The sequence below is a fragment of the Apus apus genome, chromosome 1 (genome assembly GCF_020740795.1).
Source record: "Apus apus isolate bApuApu2 chromosome 1, bApuApu2.pri.cur, whole genome shotgun sequence".
In the NCBI taxonomy this organism is placed as follows: domain Eukaryota; kingdom Metazoa; phylum Chordata; class Aves; order Apodiformes; family Apodidae; genus Apus; species Apus apus.
The window spans coordinates 43,351,095-43,364,293 of NC_067282.1; positions in this window are offsets into that span (position 1 = coordinate 43,351,095).

The window sequence follows — 13,199 nt, forward strand, 5'->3', positions numbered from 1 at the left end:
TCAGAAGAGCCTCTGAGCTGTAGGATATCCAGGGAAGGACATTCCCACCCTCCAGGTGAACCTGTAGTATTGTGCTGTGAGGAAGAAATAAACTAAGCTACCAGAAAGAGAGGAGAGGAAACTTCAAGTAGAGTTTAGGCTTGGGAGTGGGAGGATTGGGGGGGGTAAACTAAGCTCCAGGTATAACTCCTTCCAACCTTTATACATTTTACGTGATACTCTCAGTGTATGAAGATAAAAAGTGTCTGGGAGCTGGCATGAGAACTCTGTGTCTTTCACCTTCTGAATAAGTGCTCTGATCTTAGGATGTTGTGCCAAAGACACTCACCATCACTACACAAATACTCATCCCTATAGACTGCATGAAAAGAACAGATACCTGAAGTAGGTGAGCAGTATTTTCCCCTCTGCACCTATCTGGAAGATCCTTCTCTTTCTATTGTCTAGGTAGGGTCCTTGTTTAGGAGGTTTTTTGGTGAAACAGTGCTTCAGTTTTTTTCACATCAGGTACCCAGCAGATGCCCTTCAAACATTTTTCAGTGCTGCTAAGCCCTAAGGGCTGTCCCTCTGTGAAGGCTCTTCTCATATCACCTGGGATCTGGAGACAGCACACCTGAAAGCAGGTCACAGATGGAAAAAGAATTAACATATGTAAACAGTAAATATTGAAATACTAAATGTTGAAAAACCTGTCCGCTTTTGCAAATCAGGTAATTTAACTTATTTATTTATTTTATACCTGGTCTTGCAAATTACCTTCTCTGTCCTATCCAAATGATATTTCACAAAGCATGGGAAGATAGGTGCAGAATTTATTTATGCAATCTGAATGACTAGCACAAAAGCAGTTGCTCTCTTCTGTGGTTTGTATGTGATGAGTAAAATAGTAATTGTAACACATCTGCGAGGGAGGAAGATCTTATTTTTTTGTCTTACACATTCAAGGAATGACTATTAATATTTAGTTAATGTTTATGGAGTGCTTTGATGCCCTGAAATGCTAAAGTAGTGTGACACTACAGTGTTTTGTCTGAAGCCTTTTAATGCAATTTCAACTAACCTGGAACACCATCTTCAGTTTGTATTTGGCCAACACAGAGAATTTGAAGACTTTGCTACATCACATGAATACAAAAACACACCTGAATCCAGAACAGTGCTCCATTATTTGCTTCTAAAGATCAAGCACATCGTTTTTTCATGGTTACTAAGAACTATTAGAGGTGCACTTTCCTCATTGCTTTTATTTCCTGTCACTTCTTAATCTGTTGCACTGCTACTGCATTTGTTTAGCAGAATAATGGCTTTGGTATTAATCCCTGATGCTTTAGGTTCCAGCTAATAATGCCATTTACTGCAGTATCTTTAAGGAAATTAATAGCCTTGAGTTCTGCATATCAAGTAATAAAACCCTTAGCAACGTGAGATGTCTGGAATGAACTTCAGATACATTTTACATTACGAAGAAAAAATGGTGACTCACATTCACATTAACATTTTGAAGTTTCTAAGCAGTGTTTACAAGGTATGGATAGGTAATTATATGTGCTCATTTTTCAGAGTTTCTCAATAACCATTAGACTGTAAAACAAGCTGCATTAGCTTCACTACCAATTATTTTCCAGGAAAAGTTGTTTGCAATGGAATTTTCATTATTTTGCCTATCCATTAGAAATCAAGCTGAGATAATAAATGATATAGATGTCTCTCCTTGAATAATCGTTTATGTGTAAATTCCCTATGCAATGCTTTAGCTGGTTCACAAAGGCAAAAAAAAAAAAAAAAAAATTTTCTGACCTGCAGGGGATCTGTAAAGCTATCTGGTAGTTGAAATATGTTTGCTGGGCCTTCATGTAACCCTTTCCAACTGCTGTAAAAAAACCTCCAGAAAGTGCCCTCTCTGTCATAGCACTTACTTATCACTGCATGACCAACTAAATGCTTGAACTTCAAATCCTGGCACCTACTCTGAATCTTATCTTCCCCCTACCATAACCTATGGAAGGTGAAACAGGATGGGACACCCAACAGAGCATTAAATAGATTTGGTCCTCCAGGAGAAATTATATGAGATCATTATTAGTGTTCCACAGGACTTGGGATTCCATGTCTATGTATTTTGTTATGAAGCTCACCATCTACTGTAGCATGAAGTCCCACTGGCTCACTTTTTATTCTAACAGAATCAAGAGGAAAAGCTTCAAAAAGCAGCAATGAGAGCAACAAATTTAGTAAGCATGTTTTTCTGTGCGTATGAATCTTAGGGTTGAATGGGAGCTCAGATTAAATAATTTCATTCCTGTTTAAACCGTTCACATTGTTTTCCTGTGGGTTCACACCTGTCTAGTAATACCTATACTCTCATTCAGCAGTCTTTCTCTTGCTGAGGACTGGCACAGGGTCTCCTTTCTCTACCTAGAAGATACCTGTAAGGCTTGCAGACCATTAGATTCCTCCACTTTTGACTCAAATCCAGCGAAATGATCAGTGAGTTCTCTGTTCAAAACTTAAGGACAACCAGACAGTGATCCTGTAAGCCTGATTGTTTAGGAATCAAGCGAAAAATGTTAATATTAGCTTTGAACTAAAAACTTTGAAAATATTAATATTCTCAACCAATTAAAATGTTTCCATGACTCAGCAGAAAACTCAAACCAGTAATCAGGAACTTTGTTTCCTGGCAGATTGTGTTAGAAGGGGAAGAAATATGTTTCCCCAACAAATTTCAAACAAACTCTTCTTTCCTCTTCAAATGACCTCACTCTGAACTTCCCTTGATCTCTTCTGCAGTGCAGTTATGCATTCAGGGGAAAAAAACAGATCTTTCGTCCTTTGAAAATTGATATTTTTAAGACAGGTACAGCAAATGGAATTTAATACCAAATCGATTAGTACAGAGAGGATGGTACTGACTCTGACATTAATTTGGTTCATTAGAATCTTCTTCATGGTGAATCATTGAATTGTCAGTTCATAGCAACAGAAAAATGGGACTCCTCCTTTATCTGAAGAATATACTAGTTACTTATCATAATAGCCAGTGTTTTAGCTTGTATTTACAATGATGGAAAAAAATTAATTTCAGAGGACTTCGGGTATAAGCATTAACTGGAAAGCTTTCTTTGTAGCTAGAAATAAAATAAATGTATTACTGTATGTAGAAACATTCTGAAAGCAGTTAATGCTTTTATGTGCAGTTGGTGATGGTATAGGTAATAAAATCTACATGCAAAAAATCATTTAAGTGTTTTGATACTTTCGAGTTCCAGCTTAGGTGTCCAGCTATACTACAATACATGCTCACCAGCAGAAGAAAAAGTCTGAGCATCAGTACCAGATGATTTCTTATATTAGGAAATCATGCAATTCCACTTCGTTCTCTGCAACACCAGTAACACTGAGTCTAGGTAGTATGCAACAATCATACCACTAACTAATTTATTGGTTGTAGTGTCATTAGTTTCACCAACAAGACTGTGACATTCACAGAACTGACATTTCTGAGGCTTCACAGTTCAGCAAGATATTACAAATTGCAGCCAGTGGTTTTCTGGAAATGTCAAATATCCTGTTTCTGCAATATATCGTAGTAGACTGAATTGCAATGCTGGAGACAGGAAAAGCTAGACTGTTTCTCACATGTGGAAAAAAAAATAACAACCAACAAACATTGCTAGAAATAACTTGACACTTGTTAAATAATATGCAAAACGTCTTCACAGTTATTCACTTGTTTGAAATAAAGAAGTAATCTCTGGTTTGGAACCAAATGTTTCATAACCAGGAAAGGTAGTAACACAGCTGAACTGACTTCATTCAGTGCTTTTTGTTCTGATAATTGTGTTTCCATTTGGTTGAATACGAACTTTTATGATAATTTCCCATTTTTTCTGTATGGGTCAGAGAGTTTGATACCTACCTAATAAAATCTTTAAATGTAAAGACCTGTAGGTAGCCTATAAATGTGGCCTTCAGTTGTTCCGTCCTTTCTTTTGCAACAGTAGGATTCAATAAAACTTTGCCAGTCTCTTCAGCCTCCAGTCAGGTACTGACTGGTATCTGCCCACTAGGCACTTTGGTAGAAATAGCAGTGAAATCCAGAAATGTGACCAGGATGAGCATTGTGCTCTTTCACATAGCTAAACATCTGTTCAAGCTAAAAAAATTACAAACTGAACCAAACTAAAAAAAAAAAAAAAAAACAAAAAAAAACCAAAAACAAAAAACAAAAGCAAAAAAAAAAAACCAAAAACAAAAGTCCCAGTGAACTACAGAATTTAACTATTAGCAAAATAACCAAGGAAAAAGTCTTGAAAATATACTATTTATAAAAGAAATCCTAGCAAGACTGCCTAACTTGCCTGTGTGGCTAAAATGACTAAGTAGTAATCAGCGTGTAAGTATCACTCGGTTCTTGAGATCACTCGAACCCTTATTAGATGCTCATTAACTTTGGGGACAAACTTCTTTCAAAGCTGTACAAAGGAGCATAGACTTGCCACAGAGTCCTCTCTGATGTAACTGTGCTCCCTTGGAATCACATTTGCAAAGACTGGGAGACTCAGAAGGCTTCTTACAATGACACTATTCACAATGGAAATAAACTCTGTATTTCTACACAAATTATCCAACACAAAAGTCTATGTCCAGAAATTATTCAGATTTTCTGATTGTAACAAAATATTGAGGAAAATTTTCTAAGACTGCGCCATTTCCATATTATTAAATAAAGAGGTCTTAGAAATACAGAGTCTGTCTTCTGACATCCTAGAGAAGCAGAGAGATAAAATAATAGGATTTTAGCTAAGGATTTACTAAAAATAAAAGATCATCATACAGTGATCTTATGAGTGATCTTATAAGCAAGCAGCAGAATATCTTCCACTTGCCTGACTGGACTTCTCTTATGTCCTGGGACTTATGCTTATGAAAACTATCACATTGTTTCAGATAGTTGCAGTTACCTACAGGTTTAACATGCCTCTTCCTTCTATCCTACGTTGTACCAAAACAACTTCTTCCCTAGAGTTTTCCTGACCTTGAAGATACAACATTGTTTACATCAATGTCTTTTGATCCTGAACAGCATCTGTCAAGCTAAACAAGTTAAGCTTCATAAATCTGAGACAGCAGCTCTAGCTTTTCAGATAACATGGGATTTCATTCACACTGAAAAATGGGATTATATCTAACACAGCTTTACATCAAGCTAAAAATAAAAGAGCTCAAATGCATCAGTTCTTTTTTCCTTTGGACAGTACAATTGAAAAACAGGCTTATTAATTTTACAGATATGGATTACTTGGGGCCTGACCACTAAAGAGAAAGATAAGTCACCCTGCATCATCTCTGAGCTTTGAGGTCTTGGGGCAGATACTTACCCTTTCTTCCTGCAAAACTGGGTGTTCTCTGTATAGATAATTCTGTTATCGATAATTAACTGGCTGTATAGCTTTATATCTGTATGCAGATGACATACTAATCACAGAATCATAGAATGGTTTGATTGGGAGGGACCTTAAAGGTCGTCTAGTTCCAACCCCTCTGCTTGAGCGGGGACATGCCTGACTAAACCAGGTTGCTCAAAGACCCATTCAACTTGGCCTTGAACACTTCCAAGTATGAGGCATTCACAACATTCCTGGACAATCTTTTCCAGTGTCTCATCACCCTCACAGTAAAGAATTTCTTCCTTATGTCTATCCTAAATCTCCCCTCTTCCAGTTTAAATCACTGCCCTATTACTCCAAGCCATTGTAAATGGTCCCTCCCCATTTTTCCTGTAGGTCCCTTCAGGTACTGGAAGGCTGCTATAGGGTCCCCCAAGAGCCTTCTCCAGGCTGAACAGCCCAGCTCTCTCAGCCTGTCTTCATAGTAGAGGTGCTCTAACCCTCTCATCATCTTTGCAGCTCTCCTCTGGATTCATTCCAACTGTTCCATGTCCTCCTTGTGTGGGAGGGGCCCAGAACTCGACACAGTACTCCAGTTGGGGTGTCACAAGAGCAGAGGGGGAGAATCCCCTCCATGGTCCTGCTGGCCACGCATTTTTTTGATGCAGCCCAGGGTAGCATCTGCTTTCTGACCTGCAAACACAGCGATTGTGAAAGAATGAAATACATTAACTTTAAATGCGGGTGTCCCTGCTAGCAGTAACTCAACAGTATTTGAAAGGAAGACTTAGGGTTTACAGCAAGACATGTAGCTAGGATCAGGGCCCATCAACATGTGGAAGTTGTAGGGGGAAGCTAACAACTTGAGCTGTAACATCTGCAACACTTAATGCTAATTGAAAAAGAGGGAAAGTCAGTCCATGTCCAGAATGTTTGACAACTATCTAACTGTGATGGGTGATAAGAAATTAGGAATTAAAAAATCTACAACTACAGACTGCCTCAAGTTATCTGTATCTCTGCTTTAATGTGGCATAGAGACTAAAGTGATACAGTAGGTCTGATAGCATTAGTCAGTGAATTTACCACTGACAGACTGTTTAGCTACTACTAAAACAAGCCAAAGCTTTCTGTTGTTTGTCTGTCTGGTATGTAATGTCATTTGAAAGGATTCTGATTATCACTCATTATTTCATTGTCATTTATTTATTTATTTTTCTTTTTACATTGAGTAACCTCAGATTCTGGTTTTCATTATGACTGGTCATGACTGTTCCTGGATTGCAGAACTCTGAACTGGAGTCAGCAAAGAGTTTGTTTAGAGATTTCCCAGAGAGTTTATGTATGCATTGTTCATTATAATTATTCATGGCAGAAGTAATTCTAAACAGAGAAAACAGACAAGAGATAGGGGGAATGCAATATCTAATCCATGTGTGTAGACCAAAACAAGAGGGATGAAATAACATTCATAAAATTGGCAAGAAAGCAGAACTATGAGTTAAATCCGTCTCTTCTGAGTTTTAATCCATTATCGTCACCACAGAGTTATCTGTGCTCTCCATTTGGTATTCAGAATTTCTACTTTGATCCAAACAGTACAGTGTCATAATCTGCCAAAAGTCCTGTGCTGTGTTCTTTCCCAGTTTGGAGCTGGTATTCTTGGGTTTGTTCATTCTCCGAGGTTATCCAAAGATCTTCCTTTTATAGTAAAAGGTATTTGGCAACTGAAAATGTCAGTTCTGAGAATGTTCTGAGAAAGTCAACTGCAGTTCAAACACATTTCAGTGGAGGCCTCCTGAACCATAGCGCTTCTGGCTGTTTATGACTTCATAAATCTATTTTGCATTATGGGGGGATAAGAGGTGTCATACTCAATTCTAATAAGATGACTTAGTTCTGGGAATAATCTCTGTAAAATCTACAGCCAGTTTAACATCCATCATCTCACTAGTTTACCAACAGTTTTCCTTAAACATGTTGATCCGATAGGATGAGGGAGCAATAGCCATAAAGCACAGCAAGGTAGATTCAGGTTGGATATCAGGAAGAAGTTATTTTCCATCAGGGTGGTGAAGCACTGGAACAATTTGCCCAGAGATGTGGTGGAGGCCCCATCCCTGGGAACATTTCAGGCTTGATCAGGCTCTGAGCAACCTGATCTAGTAAAAAAGGTCCCAGGGCACTGCAGGAGGGGCTGGACTAGATGACCTATAATGGTCCCTACTGACCCCAAACATTCTATGATTCTACGATTTCTCATGTCCATTCATGGGCTTAAACTCAGTTTGGGCACAGCTCAAGGAGCCTCTGTTTCTTCTGATGTTACAATCTCTTAGTGGGCCTGAATGATATTTGCTACCTGTGGGAATATTTTTTCCCCACCAGAAAAGCTTTCATGATGACTATCTGCCAGGGATCAAGGAAGATCCCCTGGGGGTTAATATACAAACAGGAGATTGGGCCCGTTGTTCTTCAGATAAAGCAAAATAACTCTGTAGCCTCTCTGTCATACATGGGATATCACACATACAGCCTATGCATATTCACCTCACATAAATGGATATGCATTATTCACCAGATGCATTATACCTTGGGGAATGCACTTTCAGTCACAGGATGGAGGATGGACAAATTCCTTGGTCCCTGGCTGTGTTTGAAGGCCCTTGGGAAAATGAAGATCAAGAAATGTGCAGAAAGTGAGACAAATTGTGGTGAGGAGTGATATCTTGTTGGGAGGCCACGTCTATACTCCGTATCTACACAGTGAAATAATTTCTGTGAACAGGAGGACCATGGTATTATAGAACTTAAAAATGAATGCAAATTAATTACTTCAACTCAGCTTTCCTTGAGTGTTTTTTTGAATATTTGCAGAGTTCAGCAATTCATTTCATGCACCTATATAAATACAACTAAATAAATATCTGTAGTAATTAAGGTATTTATTTACAGCAAGAGACAGAAAAAGAACAGAAGAAATTCCTGGGAACTATAGACAATTCCAGAGAATTACCTAGAAACAGAGAAACTAGGATCCTATCCTCTGTTCCCTGTGCTGCCTTCCTAACCAATCTAAACTCAACCTGTTCTCAAGAGGCAGGTTCCACAGACATTTCTGTGACTCTCAATACCACAGGACATAAAACTTAAGTAGACCCTTTTGGGACCAAAATCCACAGTTTTATCTACGCACATACAAAAAAAAGTTACTTTAACGGGAAGAATGATTTTTGTGAAAATATACAAGTAAGGTGAGCTTTTGTTGTACTTTCCAATAATTGATGGACACCTGAAAACATCTGAATGCTTTTGTGTATATTGCCTTCTTTGTCAAGATATTCTGGATATCTCTACAGTTCTCCATAACAGAAGGCCTGGCAATTCCTTAAGCACTAGACCTCCTATATTGTCCACATTGCCTGGTCGGTAGTTTCTTGTTTTCATCTCGGTTAACTCACCTTAAGACAAAAACCTCAGCTTTCTCAACATAGTCCACTCCAGTGACTCCTCAAAGAGGCAGCATGGAGGCTGCATCAAATTGATCTGTCTCCACCCTCCACCACCTGCCAGTACTACCCCAGCCAGATTTGAAACCTTGTATGACTCCATACTCCCCCTGGGTATACCTGAGGACATGGACTATTCACTCCATGTTTCATGCCATTATGACACTTGTGTGATAAGCTGCAACACAGTCGTCACTTTATTTCAGACACTTTGAAGTGCATTAAAAATACATTCACACAATACGTCACGAATTACTTAGCATCCCCCGAGAATATCCAGCATCAAGGGTTGTGTCATGCAAAGATGGCCATTCTGTGTGTCACCTGGCCTCAAGGCCAGAGCAAGGTCACTGTTTTATCATTTAATGTTATTGTTATGAACGAAACCAGAGACTGCTTGATCCATGACATCCAGTCTCCTTCTATTACCAGCATTATAGATGTTTATAGTTTCAGCTTCCGCTTCATCTGCTGATTCACTATTAAACACATCATAACTTCCTAAAAAAAATGAAGCATTATATGCTTCCATATACCCTCTAGACATGCACAGGGTGCAGGTGCCCTGGCACTGGCAGCAGGGTCACCTCTGTGAGGAGAGGCCAGGGCTGCCGCAGGCTGGACACAGCAGTCTCCAGCCAGCTCCAACCAACCCCCTGCAGGGTTCAGCTGAGCCACTTGGCCAGGGTGGTGGTGCCTTGGGGAAAATGTGTTTAAGAAATGGAAAAAACACTGGACAAGAGAGCAGTAAAGAAAAGTAGAAAAAACAGTCCTTTGTGCACCAAGGTCAATAAAAAGGTGGGAGAGGAGGTGCTTCATGGTGGAGCAGTTATCCACTGCAGCCCGTGCAGGATCCATGTCAGAGCAGATATACCATGGAGAGCCCATGATGAAGCACAGGAAAAGTATGAGGATGAAGGAGAAGCAGAGGGAAACCACTGTGCACTGAAGAGAACCCAGTCCCCCCATCCTACCTGTACTGTTCAAAGGGGGGAAGGAAGAGGAAAGGTATAATTTTAACATTTGTCTTTTTGTTTCCCACTACTCAAATTAGTAATGAAATTTTAATTTGCAATCATGTAAGCTGATTTTCACCAAAATGAGGCTGTTTTGCTGACAATGTTAACTGGTAAGCAATTTCTCTGTCTTTGGCCCAACCCATGAACTTTCTCAATCCTGCCCTTAATGTTCCCTCCCTTCCTCCTGCTGAGGAAGGGGCAAGTGGGTGAGTGGGTGGCAAACTCACCAAAGAGTTCAAAGCCCCAGAAAGAATGATATAGGAGCAAAAGAGATTGAAGGCATCACCCATGTCCTAAGTCCCTGAAGTGGCAGGTGAGTAAAAAAGACACCTAAATGATCCTAAGAAACAAACCATGGCCTATGCCAAAGAGGAAGTTGGAAGAACAAAACCAAGAAGGAAATAATCGCTGCCAGTTAGGCTGAGGATGAAAGTCTTTTTTACTTCAAATCTGATAATACATTGATCTTGGACATGTGAACAAGACACAAGACATTTCTCAAACTTTCAGTATCACGTGGAGGTCTAACATGTCTGACCAACATCCTGTCTCTGACCGTAGCCTATCACCATTGTCTCAGAGGAAGATGAACAACACTTCCAGAAGCCCAAATACTCATCAAAGAAGAGGGGAATGAGAGGAGAAAGCCTCCTGGCCTTTGTGACACAGAACCAAAATTCTGTTGAATGAAACAAACACAATAGGAACAGGATGCAAGAAGCACAGTCACAGACAGAAGTCAAATATCTTTGACTCTTTTTCAATATACCATTAAAACAAACAGTGAACTGTGGCTTACATTATTTAATTGGTTTTAAAAGGCTCTTAGGCATGACACTGATGAATGTTACACAGGCCTTCTGTAATATAAAGTTGTTGTGAATTCTAGGTTTAAATATTTTAAAGAAATTCAGCAAAGAGATTAAGTTTTTCAATAGTAATAAGCCATTTATTTGTTCTGAAGCTGCTTTAGTTTGACTACACTTTAATTTCAAACTCTTGCAGCCATTGTTTTTCTTGGGATACCAATAAGATAAATAAAGCTGTTAACAAAATGAGACTTTGCTTATAAATCAAAACGTGTGTAATAAACTACAGGATTTTATGTTTGCTGTCAAACATTGTCAATGTTAAAAATAATCTGTTTTAATTCTATTGTAATTCTGATAAACACTAAGTAGAATTTAAATAAAGAGATAAACAACAGCTCCCAGAGGAAGAATGTTTCTATAGCAAAAGGAATGAATAGCAATGTCTGATTTTGATTCCTTCAAGAAGAACAATCATTTGGATCATGAGAGACTTATTTTAATTTACCTTTACTTAACAAACTACACCACGTACTTGCATTGGTAAAGGGATGGCATCTGCTATTCTGTGTAGATTAATATATATGTTATTCTCACATTTGTCAATTTTTATTGGCACAGTGAACAGAATAAAATACTGCTCATAATAGGGGTTCTTTCTTGTAATTAGGGGTGGAATTAAATATTCTGGGAAATAAACCACAGAAAATAATTATGACTGCAAATGTTCAGAAAGCAGAAAACGTTTGATTGCTCTGGGGGAAAAAAAAAATCTGTGTCCTTTGAAGAACAACAGGATAATCAAGCAAGTCATGTTTTACCATTGCAGTCTAAGAGCATTTTGGGTTTCCAGCACAGAAGGCAATTTATGGATTATTCAGTCTATTATTTGTGGAAGCAAAAGGGTAAAAAAAATACTTTTATCTAGAGACAATAGCTTTGATTCTGATGTTTTTGAACCAATAAAAGTATATTCAAATCTTAGTTTATATTTTTGCCTTTTTTACCATAAGCACCATTTTAGAATCCCAACTTACTGATTACAAATATTATTTGCATATATCAGTTCAATAAACAGACATCTGGCTGCTAAATCTGGCTGCTCCTTTGGAGGTGCCAAATGAAGCCTTTAGAACTAGTAAATGTATGGTTATTATACTTACAAGATCCATAACATGCCAGGTCCTCAGAATTCCGAAGATTAATCATTTACAAATAATTGCTTTTGAAGTGGAGGTCAGAAACTGCAGCCAGAAATGAATTGATGATGGCTGTAGTTTGTAAACAAGACTCCCTTGCCATGCTAACTTGATTGTCCCTGTTATTTCCCTTGGCTTGCTTTTCACCTTGTTCAATTAAAGTAAATACAGAGAAATTAAAAGACTGATTGTGTCTGGGGAGACATATTTTCTCATATAAATCCAACATCTTGACAAAACAGTGTAAGGTATTCAAAATTTTTCACATACATCTGGAGATGTAGCTTTCTGTTCACAGGTATAATGTGAGTCGTAGAATAGAATCATAAAATAGTTAAGATTGGAAGGGACCTTAAGGATCATCTAGTTCCAACCTCCATGCTGTGAGCAGGGACACCTCACACTAGACCAGGCTGCACAAAACCTCATCCAACCTGGCCTTGAACACCTCCAGGGAGGGGACTTCCACAGCCTCCCTGGGCAACCTATTCCAGCACCTTATTGCCCTCATGGTGAAGAATTTCTTCCTGATGTCTAACCTAAATCTCTCCTCTTTCAGTTTAAAATCATTACCCCTTGTCCTATCACTGTCCTCTCTGGTGAAAAGCCCCTCCCCAGCTTTCCTGTAGGCCCCCTTCAGATACATGGTTCGAGATGTTCAATAGATACGCAAGAAATTATTGCGTCATCTTATTTCATTAGGAAATTCAGAAGCAAAGTGACTATAAAATACTACTCTCTCTAAATTTACTCAGCCATCTACTAGCTAGATTTTTATACAGAAAACTGTAGTTACTGGAAAGAAAAAAAAGCGAGAAAATAAGCTCTCATTCTTTGTTTTTGATCTTTTAGGCCAAACTAAAACTCTGAGTAAATACTGATTCCAGGAAGAAGTGATGGTCATTTCAGCAAAAGGAAACAAAAAGTGTGTGGATCAAACCATGGTGATACACATCCAAAATCTTGTTCTAAGCAAAAAGGAACATACTGTACATATGGAACTAAGAAGTCCTTCTTCGTCCCATCAGCAGTGTAACTATCCAATTCATTAGTCCAGTTCTGATGCTACACATTCAGACCAAATTATACAGAAAAATCTCATTAATTATATCCTTATAATTATTACATGATAAAAGTTACGATTTTATACCTCTTTCCCCCTCAACTATGCTCATGTCTGTTTGGGTTGTGTTGACAGTGCCAACCTTCTTCCACCATTACCGAGTGTTTCATTATACAACACATCATCACTTCCCTGAAGTCTTTACTGGGA